This window comes from Thunnus thynnus, chromosome 22 (genome assembly GCF_963924715.1).
Source record: "Thunnus thynnus chromosome 22, fThuThy2.1, whole genome shotgun sequence".
Taxonomy (NCBI): domain Eukaryota; kingdom Metazoa; phylum Chordata; class Actinopteri; order Scombriformes; family Scombridae; genus Thunnus; species Thunnus thynnus.
Genome location: NC_089538.1, coordinates 10,784,229 through 10,804,104, shown reverse-complemented (window position 1 = coordinate 10,804,104; position 19,876 = coordinate 10,784,229). Strand labels below are relative to the sequence as shown.

The window sequence follows — 19,876 nt, the reverse complement described above, 5'->3', positions numbered from 1 at the left end:
ATGTACATCACAGTGAACATTCTAAGGGAAAGCCTCTGACGAAAGCGCTTAGCTCACTGGCTGTGTGAAGCTATCACACAGGTAGATTGTATGTTGCAGCGGGGGAAGACTTCCCACCGGATATTCGTGCCCACTCTACGAGAGCTGTCCTCCTCCACAGCTCTTTTCAGAGAAATGGCAGTGGCAGACACATGTGCAGTGGCATCATGGGCTTCACCGTGTCCTTTTATTCAGTTCTATCTGTGTGATACGTCTGAGTTTTCTCTGAATCATTCAGTATTGAACACGCTCGGCAGCTGTGGGCATGTTACACATACACAGTCATCTCGGTGGAGCGCTGTTATGTGTACTACAAGCTGTCATGTACTCAAGCTCTCTTTTAACTTATTTGTACGAGTCTTTGGAACTACCACAGTGCGTAAACACCGTCCCTGCACGCTCTCCAACATAAGTTCACTGTGTGTACATGCCCCCGCTGTGCACACCTTCTTGCACCATGTGGTATCATCCTCTACTCACACCATCATGAATCAGTGAGTTATTTTGCTCTCTTGTTCCTGCTCTGCTAGCGTTTGGGACTTTTACAGTGCATGGTAGTACATCATTCTTTATTTTAAAATTGTAATCCTGCTAATAATCCCTATTTCCAATAAATGTATCAGTAATCTGATTACGTATTTTTCCAGTAACTTTAACATTCCATGTATTCCATTACTCCCCAAGCCTATATGTGACTTCACCATCCTAAATATAGTGACAAGGGGAATGTCCTGATATAGTTTTATGAAATTTGAGTAATTTTAAACAGTGAATATAATCTGCAACCTTTGATTGGATGTAAGGCTTAATGTTGTTTCCAAAACTCTGCTTTGTTTTGCATAATCCTGAATGCAACATCACTGAGTGTGAGTACTTACTGTATACCTACATGAGTACTCATTCAGGTGAAAGATATTATTGTCAGCTATGTTATGAAGTGACCAACTAATACATGCAATCTTACCCTTCTTAAAGATTCATGATGGTAATAAGCAATATTTAACTTAATGTAAGTGAAATGTGGCAAAAGAGCCCAAATTCAGACTTGCTTAACCCTATCTGGGCTTCACATTTTTTAAAGATCTTTATTGAATTTCATAATAAAAAAAAAATACAAATACAGTATATTAAGCAATAAAGTGCAACCAGTGTTAAAGTTCAAATATGTATGAAGTGCAGTAATCTTATATAAAGTGCTGTCAGTTCATAAGTCTAATATATTCCAGGGAAGGGGCTGAAATTTGTCCAGACTTCTCCTCCTCCAGAGGTCAGCAAGTATCTGTTTGATTAATGTGTCACTGTCGATTACAGTCTGCTGTATTACCACAGCACATCTTGTTTTCCACAATTTTAAACATACAACACCTATAATAATTTGTACCAATTCTGTATGTTTAGATGAGAATTTATCTTCCATAACGCAATACATGACAGATTTATAACATAAATCAAACTGTACACCGAGCGCTTTCAGTTTATCCCAGACTTCCTGAGCTCTGTAACAGTCCATTAGAAGATGCTGCTGTGTCTCATCATCGTTGGGACATTCTTTTGATGTGGCATAACTCCAAGAAACAACTGCTCTAACAGGAAGTCTTCCCACAGATATCAGCCACCAAACATCCCTAATGCTCTCTGACAGATTCTTATTTTTTTTAGGTTCTTTATCACCTCTGTGTCTTCATCATAAGTTAAGTTTTTATCATCAATTAATCCCCCATATTTAAAACCATTTATTTTATTACAAATCATTTCGCTGTGTAAAACATCTGTAATGGATATTTTTACTCTTATGTTTTATTGTTTTAAGATTACATGCACTGTCTTCTATTAGGCCTGTACTGTCTTATGGCTGAATGCCGAGACTTCCTGTCTTCTTCCTCTCTTGTGTGAGCATGTTCAACTGCTGGTTCCCAGAATGTTAACAAGGGTGAAGCTGTGATTCTGCCTTCAACCTTAAAACTCAGCAGATAAAAGACGCAGGTGCGGAAACCCCCGTAGATAGAGCTATGAATGGACAAAGGACAACTGTTAGGGTGACGCATTGTCACTACATATTCATTCAGGCATGTCTTTCAGCCTAGCAAACTGGGAGATCCGCAATTCGCGAATGTGAACTCTGGTTATTGCGATAAACCTCTGACAGACAACTTGCTCTCTGTAAAATCATTTTAAATTTCCATGACACCACTGCAGTCTATTTCTAAGTGTTGGTATTGTGTAATAAAATCTCCGTATAACAATATATAATAAGTTTTGCCTCCTCTTTTTTCCCCCACTTTGAAAGATCTCCAACCCAGAGAACATTTCTGGTGATGGCAGCAGTTTTTTTTTTTTTTTTTTTACAAATGTAACTTTTCATCTGTCACCAAGCTCTATAGCACCCGAACCACCATATTATTTGCTTTTATATACTAATTCTCTTCCCTGGTTGCTCCCCAGATTAAGTTGACACACTGTTTGTTTATATGGGTTATTATTTTGTTGGGTGGAGAGAAAATATTTGCAAGAAAAAGGAGCTTTGATAGGATGAAGGTTTTGACATATTTTCTCTTGTTTTGTAATGAGTATCTTTGTTTTCCCATTTCTGTACCTATTCTTTAATTTCACACAATTTCTTCCTCAGTTTCTTTCACTACATTCACTGTTACTATTATTGTTCTTGTTTGACTTCAATATTAATGTTTTGTCTGTCACTCTCTGCTCTGATCCAAACTCCTATTTTGATGTGATTTAGTTTTGCATGAAGATGCATTTTCATTTAAAATCAAATGATTAGTGAACGCATCCCTCTCTGTCTGTTTTTTTTTTTATTTATGATGACAGTAATGTCATCAGCGTAAGCAATAGCAGTAACTTTGTGTGCATGGCCTACACATGTTCCAGCAATGACTGTCATTGTTTATGTGTTTAATTAGAGGGCTGATGGCTAAAATATAAAGAGCTGCCGCCACTCAACGGACAGCCCTGCGTCACACCTCTCTCCACTTCAAAAGATTCAGTTAAAAACCCATTGACATTTACACGGACACTTGATTTTCTGGGCTTCACAAGACCCATACGTACTGTTGAGAGAATGATTGCAAGTTCAGAGCCTTCCTAATGGAGCATGAGTAGCATTTTAGAAGACAAATCTAACAGACAGACCACACATTATTAAATGTATCATGAATCATACAGCAGGCCTCAAGTGTTGCAAACATCCCTCAATTTCTAATGAATTTTCTTAACCTTGCTCATCTCCCTTTCCCCAACAGAGGATCAACAAGAATGGGCTAAAGATAATACAACAGGCCTAATGTTTCAACACTTTCAACAACTTTTAAACAGTTTGTCATATAAATCAAATAATATTTTTTACAAACTCATGTTGTGTGATCAAACATGGTTTAAACTCACAATAGTGGAAGATCACAAAGTTTTCAGTACTTCCGTATAGAATGTTGGATTTTTGTGTCATTTTATTTAGTGTATATGTATCATATCATACATACATTGTGATGAAAACAGGCCAACAACCTCACTATGACTCATGGTATTAAAATTAACTTTTTTGCCTACCAGTCGCTCAATAGATTGTTTTTTTGGCTGCTGAGTGAAGCAAATCTACCAGCCCCTTGCATATTTTGCCAGCATTTGGCTGGTGGCTGGTGCTAATTTTGTGTCCTGCTATGACTGTACTGAAAATTGAAAACTCTAATGTGGTTTTCATATTGAGTGTAGCCATGTTTTATGTGCAGTGTTCAGAGGACTCGCCTCAAACTGAAACATTAGAATGTAAATTGATAACCTACAGTTCTTATACGAGACAGTTTCAAAATGCCTTAATGTGTTACTGAGCTAATTCAGTGAAAATTCCAAATTACACTAAATTATTTGTGTACTTACTGCAAGTTTATTGTGTTTAGTTACCACCCATGATTCATAACAATCTATATACATCATTTATTTGATTTTAAGGGGGGAAAAACATCATTAAACCCATTATTTCTTTAAGTTAGCAGATATTTATAACCCCCCTCCACTTATTTAAGAGATTTAGCCTTTTAATAGGCTGATGTTTTTATCTCCAACAATGACAAGAGGGGTCACAAAGGGGTAAAATTAACTTTATTTCATGAATTATCACATTTTTTTACTGACAGACTTAGACCATGTTGTGTACACCATCACTGATTAATACAAATCCAACAAAAACAACACCACAATGACTTATGATGAAGAATTAATTTCATGGGACTAGTGTTTCCATGTTTCATGTGTGCACTGTTGAAAGAGATGCTGTAATGTATATTTAAAAAACACTCAGGACTCAAAGTGTGGAGTCTTGGATTGGGTTTCTCACTTCTTGTTTACAATTGTTTGTACTGATATCATCTTGTCATACTTCAATAAGACATCTGGCATTAAACTGTGTGCTGCCTCTCTGGATCACTGCATTATTTCTTACCGAAGAATTAGGCCAGGCTGTGTATGTAATCACTGATTAATTGTTACGAGGGGCTGCAGAACAAGTGAACCCAGATGCAGACACAGATGAGAAGACTGGAATTAAGAAAAAGAGATTGATTACAGACCACAGGGAAATTGGGCTGCAGCCTAGGGGAGTTTGGACTGGTAGCTGAGAGCTAGGAGCTGAGGCTGGGGCAGGGGCAGATAGGGGCAGGGGCAGATAGGGGCAGAGGAAGCAGGTCCAGAGTGAGATCCAGGGAGACTGAGTTGTGCAGGGCTGAAGGCAGAACAGCAGGATTTAACTAGACAAGGGGCAGGAAACAGAGGCCGGAGGAGCAGGCCAGACATGTCCTTAGTTTTAAACTAATTTCTTTTTAAAAATTGTGAACTTACAAATCAGTTAGCTATTTTTATAGCTCCATCTTTAAAGTTCTTCAGCCTCTGCTAAACCAATGATGCGATGATGTCAGACTGTAAACATGCAAACTTATGACCCTCAGATAAGAGGGAATTACGTCTATGTTTACTTGAAGACTCAAAGACATTTGTACATATAAAAAATAAAAATTAAAAAAAAATTACAGCACAGAAACAGCACTCCTACACTGCCTTCTTGGAACTCCCATTAGCCTGTGAGACTTATGACAGCTCAAATGGAATTTTTATGTCTTTAGGAAGGAGGTGAGCCTTAATGGCACAGTCTTCTGCATTATAAATGTAAAAGTTTCCAGCACTGACAATGTAATGGTCTGGCACACGTGTCACATCTCACAATCTTATTCAAAAGATCAGGACTCTCTCGCCACCCACCGCTACCAATCAACCTTTGTATCTATTAGCTGATAAATACAATTAAGACATAGAAACACTTTAACTTAACACCAAAACACACTATGATTGCCGAGTTTATACCAATTTAAGGTATTCTATGCCTCATCAAAGCATTTAAATTAGAGAAATATGTGCTAGTGCTACTTACGTGCATAATAAACAATTTAAGTAATTTACTTTAATGTACTTCACATGTTATATCTGCTTATTGACTCACTGTAGAGTTGCACAAGAGAAGTTTTGCCCTCCAGAAGTAATGAGTACTATATATATTTTTAAGCAGCTGATAATGTGTGCTATTGGTCCTTGGTTTTTATCATTTTTCTCTTCTCCCACCTTGTTAACTTGACTTTTGTTCTCGTGAATCCTCCTTTTATTCCTCAGCTACAGTTCATATGTTGCTCCTCAACCTCATTTCGTTCACTCTTTTCCCTCTGTCTTACCCTTTCCTCCTGTCCCTTTTTGCTTTACACTTTCACTATCTTGCTTCCACAGAGGGCACAAAAGCACAATGTTCTGGGTGCTTGCAAAGCATCTGGCTTCCAAGCCCATACATCCAGCCAGCCAATATGTTTGCTCATACAATGTCTGTACACAAAGTACACTTGTGACTGCTTGCTTGAGTTGTCAAATACAAATTACTGGCCAGCGGGAGTCTGAGCTGTGCTGCAATTCTAAAAAAAAAAAAAAAAAACACAAACTAATTTCCGTGGCTTTATTTTGTTTACAAGACATGGTAGGAAGAGAGAGAAAAAGCTTTTTAAGGATAAGGAAATGTTACCTTAAAGAGTTTGTTTCAACAGACCATGACAAGTGCAGCTGTTACAACACCATAGATGTCAACTTGGACTCTCACATTTGCAAACTGGCCATTATTGCTGTGCTTTTAAGAGATTAAAGTCCAACACTAGCCAAAAGCAATGGATCAGGTATCAATATATAAAAAAAAGTTAGTCTCTTCTGACTGCTGACAAAACCTCCTGAAACATCAAGTACATATTTGTATACACACTGTGTGTGACCTGTCACAAAGCAAAGTCTCAACAGTAGCCATTCTACTAAAACCCAGGAGTGAGAGCTGCTGCCTGCCATCAAAGCAAAAAAGCAAAATGCAAATGATCCAAGACCTTTGTAGCAGGGCAGAATAAGCATCAGAAGCTTCGACACTACCTGAGGAACTAACATACTTGAAGAAACATTTGCAGACGCATCACACAAAGAAATACAAAAAAGTTGTAAAAGTTGCAATCTCCAAGAACGGTGAGTGCCAGAACAACGAAACATAGCTGGAAGCTATACAAGAAATGCCATCCTGAAGGAAACAAAGCAAAGCTGATCATGTTATATTGTGGAATTTGTTGTCTTGAACTTCTGTATGTAGTTTTTGACACTTACTTGAATGTACTGGGCTGCTACATGTATGTACTGAAGCTAATAAACACCTTAGTAGATATGAGTATTAGTATAGGACTGGTAAAGACAGATGACCGATGTTGCAGTATCGGTATTGAAAGTGAAAAAGTGTCAACAAGCCATCTCTGGTGGGGCATTTTTTTTAACATAAATTTGAAATTTAATATATATATACTTAAATATAAATGTTTTACCTCTTAATTAGCTAATGTATGAATCTGTCTGTAATCATTTCCTTGCATTCTTCAAAACAAAGCTCTGACAAAGATCATGCAATGAAAAATGAGAAAACCTTTGCTGAACTTCAACTACTATTCACACTGGGCTTATCTCATTGAGACAAAATGCTGTGAACCACAAACAGGAAAATGCTATGCCTTCTTGTCGGCCCCTGAACTAAATGTATCCATCTGGTCACATCAACAGTCCCTAAAACTGGCAGTGCTTTCTGTTCATATAAAACTGCATTATTGCATGTATTTATTACAAATATTGGGCTTGAGCCAGAAAACAATGTGCCCTTGAGAGAAAACTACATTACTAATTGGGTGCTCTCATGATCAACTACCCTTCAGTGAGCAAAGTTTTTGAGTCTTTTACAGTTGTTTAAGGAAATCCTAGATCAGTTGGGGAAATATTTTATGTAACATAGTAAGACTTTTACTGGGCGTAATTCTATCTCAGTTTTTCATTTTAACCTTGACTGAAAAAACACAGGATTTAATATTTGGTCGGTAATGAGCTGAATTTATATTATTTTTTGGTTTGGTGTAAAAACAACTATGACAGAAATTAGCTGCTCTCTTTCTGATGAGCACTCAATCAGACAAGCGAAGATATGTTTGCAATTAGCCTTGCTTTTCTGTATGTTAAAACTGCTCACACGTCATCTAAATTGGTCAAAGATAAGAAAGACATGTGAAAGGCACCTTTCCTTTTCTGCTATTCACCCTCTTACTTGTTCATTTCACAGGCTGTTAATCATTACTGTGATTATATAATTAAATAACTTTTCTTTTTCTGTGGCCCCCAAGTCTGTCTACAAAGACTGTGCAGTTGCCATGAGCAACGGTGTATGTGCAAAGGAGGATGTGTGACATAATGACAGGAGAAACGTCTGTAGGAGTGGCACCGGGGATGGCTTTGTGTCCTTCTGACGAGCCCGCAGTTGGATTCGCATGACAGAGATCCGCTGATGTCGACAAAGTTTCCACGCCGTTTCGTCGATTAAGCTCGCCATGAGGACGTCACGCCACCCTGCCGTATATTACGAGTACATCTGCAAGACGATTAGCGAGACACATATGCACGTCCAACTCAGAGCTCACAACTGGTTCGGTCAGGCAGTTCTCATCAAAATAAACACGATTGGCTTGTTAATAATTGTGCTGGTTCTAGTGGGTCTGTGTGGAAATTTGTGAGAACCAGTAAATCTATGACAACTATCACAAAAAGCTGTATGCATCAATGAGCATACATTTTTATATGGATGTAAGAACTGAAGCTGAAGAGCACAATCTATACTTACATGCATTGACAGCAGCTGTACTGACTACACTGTGGAAATATCAACTGTGACATCACTTTATCATACTCTGCCTCTTTGGTTGTCCTTAAAAGAGCTATTAGATGTGAGGGACCCAAAGGCCATAACAGAACTTCTAAAACTCTGAGCGATAACTCAACTTCCAGGCCTGTGTCCTCTCTGCGTCTTATTGAGCAAGTATTGGCAGCTGTTCAGAGGAGTTAGGCCCTTCAGGTGCATACACTCCAATAGTGTTTCATTCCTCTCCATTAATTCGTCATCAATATGGATCCATCTTTTGTTGATGGTGGCACAGTTGCACCTTCCTTGCCCTGCTGCACTGCCCTGGACAGCCCTGCTTGAATAAAAATGAGGCCAATTTCTTCCATCACGGCAGTCATTGTGCCATTTGTTGAGTAAAACACACAGGTCCATTATTGGAGTGTCATGAAGCTGTGTGTTTGCAATGCGACAAATCACTGCAGGCTGTCACCCAGGCAGTTTTGTGGCATTACTCTCAGCAGAGAGGAACGCCGTTAATGCTGACAAACACTGGAGAACGAGGGTCATTTACTACACATCCATTAAGCGGGTGCCAATACTCCAACAGCAGCAGAGACGTCTCTCACTCTCACAGGGTTGTGTTTGCATACTGCTGCCCAGCATGAAATCTCTTCAGCTGCTTGCAGTTGTTGAATTCACATGTTCACTAATACTATTAGCACCAGCAGGTAAAATCTGAACAGACATTTTTTTTATCTTCTTAAAGAAACAGAAGTTCGGTTTGATTTCATCTCTCCATTCATCCATCCACCCATCAATTTATTGAAATTAAAATGACAATGGTCCAGCCCAAAGCAGCTCACAGCCTTTGTGTCATTTCCCTACTACATTAAACACTGATCAAACCAACAGACCAAACATTGTTTGGTTTTTTGTCAAAATGACCAGGGAAGCCTTTCAGGGTTGCCACACAGTGTTTTCTTTTGAGGACGCAAGAAAGATCACATACTTTAAATCCCTGTAAAAGCTCTTGCTCAGGGCACTAGTTAGACCTCATTAAAAAGTCTAATCAAAACACAGCAATAGCATAACATGTAAAGTTAATTTGCTATTTTTTTCTTGATGAGCAAGAGACCATAACAATATGAACCCTCTTGGCCCCAATGAAATATTAAAGATACGATCACAGACGACTTCCGAGTAACAGCTCACCTCATTTGAATTCTAGGAAAAATGTAATTTAAGACTTAGGACTCAAAACTCTTTTTTTTCTCTCTATAATTATTGATATTGCCTGAAGGCACTTCCTTTGTTGGATTTCTAATTTACGTAAATGAGTGAAAATTATTTTCACTTTTGTCCCCACCCCTAGTAAGTCAGGTGTGGAGACACTTATTTCCTTAGACAATTGATGCCATGCGTGTGACACAAATGTAACTGATACAACTGAATTTCAACTCTGTTACAGAAACGATATCTAGAATAGATTTCCTCCATAACGCTTTATTAGAGCTGGTATGATGGATGGGTGAGACATTTCAATTCTGACATGAAATATGAATCACTGGAATTGACATTTGCTGACCTGTTCCCATGTGAAGACTATGAAAGGTCCTCTTTGAATAGACATCTTGAATCTCATAAATATGACATAGGAGAACCTATGACCAATTTTGAGGCCAGCACAGAGCACTGAAATAAAACTAACATTGCTAATCTGCACATTTCATGCATCATTAAAACATCAGTTCAGAAGACTGGAGAGAAGGTCATTTCAAAGTAGCATGCTGCTACAAATGGTATGTAATCAACCAATGAATGATCTGTTTGGAGAAATTTTAAAATTGAGGTAAGATGTACAGACTTTGGATTGGGAAGGCTCGTTGGATTTGTGTGCATGTATGTGTGTGTGAGTTTTACTGCAACTCAGCTTGCATCTCACAGCCATGTCACCAATGACTCACTTAATTTATGACCACTGGTCACAGAATTGCTATGATTCTTATAAAATTCCCCATGAATCAACTCTTATAGACTGTTGTGGTCATTGCGGTAAGAATGATGCGCCACAATAGCATGCAACAAACCATGCATGACAGCCACTTAAATTGCATATATAAACACAAAAGTTCAAACATTTTCTCCATAGAGACAGTAATTATAGGATATAGCTCAAAATCACTGGCACCAATAACAGCTATGAATGAAAACAGACTTTATGTCAGAGAGTGGGAATGGTTTTCTGGCTGTGTGACCATTAAAGGAAACAAAGCACCAGTGGAAATATTATGTGAATTGCATCCAGTGCTTCTCCATGGATACATTTAAACAGTTAGGTCATATGATTTATGTTTAAGGAACGTGTTGTCACCACAGAGGGTTTCAGTCAAACTAAGCTGAAGTGTGTGTTAAACGGTTAAGAGTTCATTGCACTCTACTGTACATATAAATGATAGCAAGTGAACAAAATATGCATAAATAAATATATCTAATATTTATTAAAATAAGCAAAGATATAAATATATATTTAACAGTAGAAACACTCATACAAATCATACAAATATATTCAATGCAACTTTTCTTTAATAGTCTCTAATATTTTGAATAGTGTGCTATAATGTTTTTTTTTATATGGAGAGAGGAGCGCCAGTGTGTGACAGGAGGTTTTGGACAAGCTTTGAACAGTCTCTCTTCAATATCAGCATGAATAAAATACTGACATTCAAATGTAGTTTTGCACCACAGCACAACTTTTGAGGCACAGTGAGCCTGCAAAATGTATCAGAAATGGACGCAAATTTATGTGGCTCTACTTGCAAAGCTCACTGATAAACACTGCCATATTATGTGGAATTGTTGGCTCTCCCGTTTCTCCATTCTGAAGACTGACAACTCAAAAATGTTCTAAGTTCAGCCAGTCACAAACCAAGCTAGTGCATTATTTTTTAGCACAAGTGTAGCAGTAGCCATAGGGCAGTGTTTCAACAAAAAAAGAAGACACCTTTGAATAAAATTGACTCCAACTTATTCAGATGGCTTTATAACAAATAAAAATAAAAAATAAAAAAAAATCAACGTACTGCTATGCATCAATTTTACAGCCTTTCCAGTAAGACTTGACAGCAGGAGTTTGGATGGAGGCAAGGAGTACATTAGCAATGGAACAATACATCTCAACACAGCACAGTTAAATCCTGGTGATTAGCAGGAGCAACATTGCAGTGTTTCTTCAGATCCTGAACTGTGAGGCACCAGTAAAGTCAGGTAACAGTACAGTCAGGGAACTGATCATTTGTCATGGCCAAAATGAGAATACCAAAAATGCAGCACTGGGGAGCCCTGGTGGCCAAGCAGTTGAGGTGCCGACCACGGTCTGCAACGTCCCAGGTTCGTGTCAGGCCCAATCTCTCCTTCCCTCATTTCCTGTCACCTCTCTGCGGTCATCTGTCTAATAAAGGCATAAAATGCCCATTCATGAGCACAGACCACACCATTAGCTGAGATACGAATAAATTGTTTATTAAATATGAAATGTGTGAGTAGTGACTGGCAGATGGGAATGGTGGAGCATGATGATGGCTGTGGTATATGGAAGGCTTTGGGAAGGACAGCCCCTCAGGGAACCCTATGAGAGATGACAGAGGAAAGAGACGAAAGATGGAGGGAGGGTGGGGCACGGAAAATGAGAACAAACAGGGCGGAAGGGCGCTATTAGTCATATGAAAAGAAGAGGAAAGTGCTTCAGGTGGTCTTGCACCTGAACTACAACTAAGATTATCTCAACCTTAGAAAAGAAAAGCATCTTTATGGCACACCTCCATTAGAGGTAAAACATGTTCACTTACCAGTTACTTAGTTCATGGCCAGCTTTCAAATATTCAAAGTACACCAAGAAAGTGATTAATTTGCTCACCAACTACTTTGCCTGGAAGTTGCTGCCTACATATCATATATACTTTGACTGGAGACATCCACACTATATTTCAGATCATCCCAAGAGTGCTGACTATAAGCATTGCATTTATCAGTTAAATGTAAAATTTGCACAACAGTCAGTAACCGTTGACATTCAAGTTACAAGTTACAAGTTTATTTAAAGTCCCCTTCCACTCAAAAATGTGTTTTTCTTGTCATCTGACTGTGACATTTGAGCTTCATTGTGCAGAGTGATGTAGGTACAGAGTTTGACACTAGAAGGCTGTTTTCTCGATCATCTGCTGAAGGTGGAAAGTTTCTCTGTGCTCACTGAAAACCTCACTTAAAGGGGTGGGCCTACAGGCAGGATGTGTGACATTACAACTAGTTCAGACCAAATTGATTTTCTTATCACTGATATCACATTTGATTTACTTGATACTGGGTAAATGATTTTGGTGCTATTTTGGTGACAGTTTATTTGTAGACTGTGTCATGGTGATAAGACATTTCTGTACTGTTTTGTTCACGTGTTATACTCAACTCCCTGTTATTTAATAATTCATTTAGGTGCTATTATGTCGCAACAGACACCATTTTGTTTATTTTTATTTTGTAGACTAGTATGATATGATGATGTGACATTGTTTTGTAAATAAAATTTTCAGATTTGGTATTTTATTTGTTTAATTTTCAGATACATTTTCAGCATACCTGAATACAACCATGATTATAACCATATAACATCAATCGCAAATTTAACACTACGACTTTTCAAAGATCACAAATTTTATTGGGTACCCACTCAATTTCCCTGGGTCCTAGGGACTATCAGCATCACTGTATATATCTTGAATCATGTCTGAAGAGGATCTTAAATTTTTTATTACATCACATCCAGTTATCACATCATACACAGTTAGCGCAGTGGGAGAGCAGCACTTTGATGTTGACACGGTTGACAACAACATATTACTAGACAGACTGGAAAACTGGGTGGGACTTTGTGGCACAGTACTAAACTGGTTTGAATCCTATTTAAAAGACAGGGTCTACTCTCTGTCTATAGGTAATTTTTGTCCACTCACATCTGAGCAGACAAAAATGACCTGTGGAGTTCCCCAAGGCTCCATTCTGAGGCCTCTTCTGTTAAACATCTATATTCTCCAACTCATTCAGATTATGGAAAACAACAAAATGTTTCCATAATTATGCAGACGACACACAAATTTACATAACCATATCACCAGGGGACTATAGTCTGAATAAGTGCATTAAACAAATCAACGATTGGATGTGCCAGAATTTTCTTCAGTTAAACAAAGATAAGACTGAAGTAATTGTTTTTGGAGCCAAGGAAGAACAATTAAAAGTCAGCTCCCAGCTTCGATCCATAATGTTAAAAACCACAAACCAAGCCAGAAATCTTTTAGTAGTCATGGACTCAGACCTGAATTTCAACAGCCAAATTAGGACAATTATAAAGTCAGCCAACTATCGCCTGAAGAATATATCAAGAATTAAAGGACTTATGTCTCAGCAGGATTTGGAAAAACTTGTCCATGCATTTATCTTCAGTAGACTGTAATGGTGTCTTTATAGGTCTCCCTAAAAAAAAAAAAAAAAAAAATCAATCAGACAGCTGCAGCTGATTCACAATGCTGCTGCTCGAGTCCTCACTAAGACAATGAAAGTGGATCATATCACTCCAGTTCCCAGATCATTACACTGGCTTCCTGTCTGTCAAAGAATTGATTTTATAATACTGCTGTTGGTTTATAAAGCACTGAATGGTTTAGGGCCAAAATACATTTCTAATCTGCTGCTATGTTATGAACTATACAGACCTCTCAGGTTGTCTGGGACAGGTCTGCTTTCTGTTCCCAGAGTCAAAACTAAACATGGAGAGGCAGTGTTTAGTTTTTATGCACCACATATCTGGAACAAACTCCCAGAAAACTGCTGGTCTGCTGAAACTCTCAGTTCTTTTAAAAAGACTTTTCTTTTTGCCGCTGCCTTTTATTAAACCAAATTTAAGGGTTAATATCTTACATTGCACTGTAACTTTAATTCTCCTGTTTTATGTGTCTTATTCTATTTTAGCTTATTTTTTATTTCCAATTTAACACTTTTTAATTGTATTTAAATGTCTTTTTATATTGCCTTGTGTTGCTTTTATATTCTGTCTTGATGCATTTTATGTTCTCTCCAAAGCATTTTGAATTGTCTTGTTGTTGAAATGTGCTATACAAATAAACTTGCCTTGCCTTGGTGTGGACATTGTTGGGAACCATACTGTGTTAATCCAGCCTGGCCACTCAGCCACCGTGCCACCCAAGTGTGCTATGGATATCACTGTATAATAACTGTCTTTAACTGTGGGGCTGCAGAATAACAGAATTTAGTGTTTGGAAGATGATTCATTCCATGAGGGCCAGAAGACAAAGAAAAGACCAGCATGCAATGACTTATGCAGCACAAGAAAACCAATGGCTTAGATGTTGCAATTACAAAAGCACAAAATTAAGTGAGCCCACAGTCCAGAAAAAAAGGCTTTAAAAGTTCCACATCCTTGCAAGTTCTGAAGTAATAGTTTACTCATATGAAAATAGACATGTTTATTGTGATGATTTTTGAGCTTTATATAGTTAAGTGGGGGAGGAACATCAGGTGGGCTCTTGCAAACACTACAATTAAAAACAGCGAGGAAAATTTCCATAGCATAAGCATATCATTAACTCTCAGGGAAGTAGAAACAATGTAGTCTCCAGGGTGGCATCCAAAGATAGGCCTCAAATCCACCGTATGTAGGTGGTTGCCACAGCGGGCTCCTCGAGCTAATAATCCACACAGTATTTACTGCATTCTTAATATATTCAATTTCATAATATTTGCAATTCCAATATAATCTCCTCCAAAATATTAGATTTTAAAATATATATGAGTTTGCTGAAGTTGTGTGGAGACAATCAGGTGTGTAGATTGTTTGTATAATTTCTGTAGGTGTGCATTATATTTAAAAGTGCATTTACTCAAATCTTGGCAAGATTGCTGTCATGTTCATTTGCAATTAGACCAACCTTGCTGCACATTGACTTCATTTGAGCAATAAACGAGGAATATATTGGTACTTTTCCCCTCTTTTTGTCAATTCTCTTTTAGAAGGCTATTTTGAGATGTCCAAAAGTGGACCAGGTTTACTATAACTGTTGTAAACAGTGTCTGGCTTGAAACACACATTTTCAGTAAAAATAAGTAAGATCTTGCCCATAGCCCATTATGACTGCCATCTAAAATTATCTGAAAAGTTACCTACTCTTGACATGTGTGGTGCTACAGGCATGGCCATAGAATTTTTTTCAATCTGCATTTGCCAAACACACATCCACTCTTCCTGTGTTGGAAATGTTGTACATCGTTCCCTTGCAGAGGGTTTTATTCATAACCTACCATTTCAGATAGAGGTTTTGTTAACTGATGCAATGTGAAAGGATCACAGTCTTGAGCGACACCTAAGGCCAAGAATTCATCATCCTTTTATTATCCTCTGTTTTATCTCCTGATAAATCATATTTCTGAATCCTCTACTTCTTCCAAGCCCAAAAGCCAGAGACAAATATGCTTAAGAATCATTTGCAGATTTAGCATAAGCCCACAGCTCAAAGGGTGCAATGAAGGGGTTCAATGAGGAAACCAATGAAAGGCAGTTCCTAGAATTTAAAAAAAGGACCCAATGTAAACAAGTCCTATTCATTATAGCAAATACAGCCATATGGAAGTCCCTGTCCTGTGGCCACTAGGTTCAAGTTATACCATTTGAGGCTAGATCTGTAGAAAAGGGAGAAAGTGAAGAATCCTCAAATTATTTATGGTTTATTCCGAGGATCACGAATTCTAAGTTTTCCTAAAGTCATTGCAAAATCTCTCAACTCACTCATTGAAAGCCTGGCAACCAAGCAAAATAAGAGTGAAGTCCTGGGAAAGTGGTCAGAGAGTGGGGTATTGGCTATCAATCCTCCAGTGGAACTGTAAGTTTTGTGAGGGAGGATTCGCTCCTGGGAAAGGTGGTTTTTAAGAAAGAAAGGCATAAATATAATGGCAACTATATAGGTTTTCTCACACAGTGAACTCCTTAGTGTCTGGTGTGTATGTGGGATGTGTGTGTGTTAGAGGTAAAACTGTAATCAGAGCAAACATTAGGTTTTAATGTTGGCTCTAATGTTTAAGAATGGTAGCATAAATGGCAACCAGTCATCAGCTTTTGGTTGACAGTTTTGACAGAATCGTTCCTGTATTTTAAATTAAAATTGGAGTGACGATGGTGCTGTGTGATTATACCCTGTACTTTATTGATGAAAAATGGTTTAATAATGATTTTACATATCCTCTGTCACACATATATTTCAAATGCTTTATTTGAATCTGTCAATTACCTACAGTGATTCCCTGACTTACCCTATCTTCGACCATCACCACCACAAGCCTAACCCCAACCCTGAGAGTATTCAAAAAAACAAGTCCTAAAATTGAATTGTTTTCCTCATGGGAACCAGTGCTTTCCCCCCTTTTTCCCCCAAATGGGAAATGAGTCTCTAAAATGTGACTGGGTGCACACAATGGTCCTCACAATATATACATACACAGGTGTACTCAGTAAACATCAATGAAATTCATGATGAAAAAGTGATTCAACTTCACTGGAGGACAATGAAACTAGTAGAGCAATGCTTCCCAGGCTCAATTTAAATTACAGATTTGCCAGGTAATGTGTTCAGTAGAGTAAATTGCCATATGCAGAATAATGACCTTTAATCTTCATCATATCATCAGCTCAACCTGATTGAATGCATTCACATTGTCAGGATCAATTTGATGTCTGCAGTGAGCCTGCTGACTTAAATGTGGGGCCACATGGGTGTGATTATTCCCATGAAGTACCTGAGCTAGCTGAGGTTAGCCGCTATTTGAGGTGATTCTGCCTCTAACAGACAAAGGGGTGATCAATAATGGTGCTCTGCTAGAGCTGCTAAAGTAATGATTGACTTAAAGCCCAAAGCTGCACTATATTGAAGAGTGCTGATAAAGTTTTCAACTATTCATAATAACCAACACCCCAAAGCTTGGCTAAACTTAGTGAAGTTAGAGTATACCGGCTATACATAACTAGTGTGCATAGGGTTGGGTACCGAATTTCAATACTATTATGGCACCAACCGCATTGCTTTGATAATATCCAGTATCGAAAAGTGCCTCGTCATTCAATACTAAATTTTGATACCTAAGGAGTGCGGAGGTGAGCAGCACCTCTCATACAGTGGTTGCCACTAATAATGTCTTCCCAACCCACAGTGGGGGCCGGCATTGTTGTGGAAGTGTAGCGCCCACCCTCCGGTTCCCCCCCATGTCGCCCCAGTGAGTAAGTGGCTCAAGGTTGAACCACTAATCCCTCTGGCAACCTGTTAGTACTGTTAGCGCTGTTAGCAGTGCTAGCCGCCACCACCCACCTTCCTTGAAGACCTACCCTATACTGCCTTTGATTGGCTAGCACTCGTTACCTTTGTTGGTTAGGTTGGTTAGAATTAGGCATGAGGAGTAAGATGGTTAGGGTTAGAATATCAGGGTCAGAGCCAATCAGAGTTAGAGTAGGTGCAGGTCTTCGCAGAATGCGGGTGGGCAAGAAAAATAACGCCAGACAGGTATATGTTATCCTGACTATCCTTGCTGCTCTAAGGGAAGATAGTGATGAAAACACAATGGCAGTGGAGCAGCTTTCCAGGTGGAACACAACACAGCCGGCCAAGGTGAGTGTTTTTTCTTCACCAAGTGTATACAGTGGACCTAAGTGAGAGGCTGGTGCTTCACCAAGCCCTGAAAAGGAAATTTTCCACGTCGTCCTCTGCAACCAGCTTGCCAGCAGACAATGTGAGGGATGGGCAGTGGTGTGCTTGCTAGCCTAAGCCGCTTCCAGACCCTTTTTGCAGTACCCAGCACTAAGTAAATACGTTTATATTTTTTATGTTATGAAACTGCTTTGAGTGTGTAAAAATGCAGAGTAGCTGAAAAATAAAATTTAAGATTTGTACTGTAACGTGTAATGTAATTTTCTTTTTGTTAAAATGGATTTTATTGAAAAAAAACATTTTTCAGGAACTGATATTAAATCAAGGTATTGGTATTGAAAAAATTTGAATGATACCCAGCCCAAAGTGTGCATAAGCATGTCTATTTCCATGGTGATCTTACATAAAAAAGTGGGCTTTAAATGCATCACTTTCAAGTATACAAGCATCGATATTTTTAAATCCCAGGGGATTCAGAGAGATGACATTTACACACCTTAATAAAATCCAGCCCAAAGTATTATTCAAATGCACAGCAAGGGAATCTCCAATTCACACAAATAATAAAACCCTTCTACAAGCACCTCAACCTTCAACCCCCACAGACAGACACAAATACTTCAGACATGCACTCAGGCAGCAAACACAAGCTGGTTAGATGGTGTATAGTCTTCCATTAAGTGGATGGGCTTTAGTCAAAACAATAATCTATAATGCAGTAATAAGATGCTTAAATAATAGAGCCTATAATGTCCAGTCTCTATATGTAGCAGAAGCAGATTTAGGCTTACAACCAACAGTTTATGTATATGTAGGAAATTAAAAACACGAGTTAGCCAGTGTAGGAGGGGAGCATTCAGTGTTATCACAGGTACTGTATGTACACAATAAGTGCAATGAAAGATAATAAGCATAGCTCCTTTATTAGTCATTATATCTCCCACAGGGTAATTTTGATCCAATAGACAAGCTTCAATGGGCTGTGTTTTGTCTTTATTACATCTACAATACATGCTGGGAACCTAAAGTGCTTCTAGTGAGTTCACTAACCAAAGGAATAACAATGGCCTGTCCACAAAAGGCAGGCAGACTCCACCTCAGCTGTGGCATACAGGTGTGACATTGAACTGTAGATTATACAGCTGTAGATGCCACTTGACGGTCCACTGTCATACAAAAAACTTAGAATTCCAGATATCAATGTACTCCCAAAGAGGACCATAAGATAATTATCTCTTGAGACAACAGCTAATGCATGCAGAGATCATTTTAATTCGCTGGAAACTAATGAAAGCTGTATTGATTTATTTTCTTCCATGTGTTGATGAGACATTCTCCCACCAGGAGAAACATGACCATGATATTCAGGTGCCCTAAACATCACGTCCTGCAGATCCCACACTTAGCAGATAAGATTCACAATCATGGAGAAAAGTCAACAGGGATGCTAAAGCCCTCACATGTGAGTTATTTGCTCCCAACACCTTTGGTAGAACATAGAGAAGCATTATGGTGATATAACCTTGCCCTGCTCTCTTGATTAGAGGAAGGGAATTATGCGAGCATGGTGGTGATGCCTGTATGTCTCCATGGTCTATACCAGTTTACAGTGGCCCCTCACCCTTGGCCAGACTACCCTGCTTTTCCTCTTAGGATTTCTTGTTGCACTCTTAATGATCTCAAGTATTATCTGACTCTTAAAATGACAACAGGATGAGCAGAAGTATCTGGAAAGAGTTTAGAGTTAGATAACCACAGGTCTAGGCAGTAAGATACTAATGAAACTTGACCAGAGGTACAGCAAAAACCCAAGAGTTTAAAATAAGGAGACCAATAGCTATCTCTGTTCTAGAGTATT

At 38.5% G+C, this 19,876-nt stretch overlaps 1 long non-coding RNA gene across 1 annotated transcript in view; it reads right to left on the bottom strand.

Moving 5' to 3' along the window:
- Positions 1–11,761: 11,761 nt before the first annotated feature.
- Positions 11,762–19,876, bottom strand: part of LOC137174638 (uncharacterized) — an 85,075-nt gene continuing 76,960 nt past the window's right edge. Inside the window, exon 3 of the long non-coding RNA XR_010925423.1 lies at positions 11,762–11,888. This is a non-coding gene — a long non-coding RNA (uncharacterized lncRNA). The remainder of the gene's footprint in view (positions 11,889–19,876) is intronic.